Raw genomic sequence first — 1,560 nt, forward strand, 5'->3', positions numbered from 1 at the left:
AAGCCAATTATTGAGATAATTGTTATACCACTATAATGTTTGGCTTTTTGCACTGCTTTACTTTTACATTGGATAGTTATTCTGAATAGAAATGTTTGACATGTTCTGGTTCTCAAAAAGCGTTTCACCCAATGCAACTTTGAAGACAGCTTAGCTTAAAGACTCATAAAAGTATCTTTGCATATATCAATGTAATGTTTCTGACACTGGGGTTGAGATTAGTCCTGTAGGACAAACTAATCTTCATTTATAATGAAAAAAGGTGACAAGAGTCATACTGTAGGTTAGTCACAAACTGTTGGAAAAACAAACTGAACTGTTCATTTAAAGTGACTAACCTGTTGACAAGAAATAGTGAAAGCAAAAAAAAAAAAAAAAAAAAAAAAAAAAGGGAAGGAGGAGGGGATGACCATCTGGGATGACTCAACATCTGTGTCAGAACCTGCTGAAAGCACCTCATGCATCTCTAACTGTCATACTCTGTAGGACGCCAGCCTCAGACAGCGGCAGGACAAAAGGTGCTGTTGTTTACCACTTTGCTTCTTCCCTCCTGCTCTCCTTTTACCCTTCCGTACTCTATTTGCCTCAACAGGAGGCAGAACTCCCCCCCTCCTGCGTCAGTCAGGCAGGTGCTGCGCCGCTGATCTGAATGTGACGGCAGGGAGATGTGAGTGTGGGTGGGTTTTTGTGGAGCATGAGGGTTGCGGTGGGTCAGAACCCAACAAGCTGTGCAGGGAGGCTGTGCTATGTCTGTCTCTTCTTTCTTTCTTTCTTTTTTTGTTTTTTTTTTTTGTTTTCCAGGGCACCAGGTGGTTCAATGCCTGCTTCCACCTGCTCACCTAAAATGCCACTCCACCTCTCCTGGACAACGATATCTTGCCAAGAAAATTATTTACTGAGGGTAGGCGCTGAGGCGGACATGTTGGGGACAAACAAGCTTGGTAAACATGCTTCATCTCGCTTGCCACCTGACCTTACAGCTGATTTCTAATGTGCCTTTAAGATAACTTTGAAGAGATTAAATCCAAATTTAAAGGTGTCCAATGTTATACTTGTTTTCCCCCTTTCACTTCTTCTTTCCTTCCTCTTCAGCTATCCGCTTTATTTGCTTTTTCCTGTGTTTTGTGCGCTTAAAGGCAGAAGGATTCGAACCTTGTGAACCACCTGGGACCGCTAGGAAACAACTTTTTTCCAACTTCTTGCCTAACCTTCATGTTTGATCAATAATCCTCAGTGGAGGTTTCCTTTTTGCAGTTTGTTTCTGTTCTCCTGCTTGGCTTTCTGCTTACATCACAGCTAAGATGATGAAACTGATCAAACTTGAAGCTCTAAAACCCAACAAGCACTACATCAATTCAGCTAGGAAAACAGTAACAAACCGAAAAGAGATTTCTTTTTGGTAGTAAACTACCAACCCACACTAAAGTTGTGCGTTAAAATATAAATCTGTGTACGGTTGCGTGAGTGTAGCGCCTTATCTTGAAAGGTCTCAGTATTAAGACCTTTACAGCCTCTAACAGGTTTTCTTCCAGGACTGTCTCTTATGTTGCTCCATTTCTC

General features: G+C 41.6%; 1 long non-coding RNA gene across 1 annotated transcript in view; it reads left to right on the forward strand.

Annotated features, from left to right (window-relative positions):
• Positions 1–1,039, forward strand: part of LOC106955987 (uncharacterized) — a 12,123-nt gene extending 11,084 nt beyond the window's left edge. The window contains exons 2-3 of the long non-coding RNA XR_001426690.1: positions 593–667; positions 802–1,039. This is a non-coding gene — a long non-coding RNA (uncharacterized LOC106955987). The remainder of the gene's footprint in view (positions 1–592; positions 668–801) is intronic.
• Positions 1,040–1,560: the final 521 nt, after the last annotated feature.

The sequence above is a fragment of the Poecilia latipinna genome, unplaced genomic scaffold (assembly GCF_001443285.1).
Source record: "Poecilia latipinna isolate Pla-1442-1.1 unplaced genomic scaffold, P_latipinna-1.0 Scaffold781, whole genome shotgun sequence".
Lineage (NCBI taxonomy): Eukaryota > Metazoa > Chordata > Actinopteri > Cyprinodontiformes > Poeciliidae > Poecilia > Poecilia latipinna.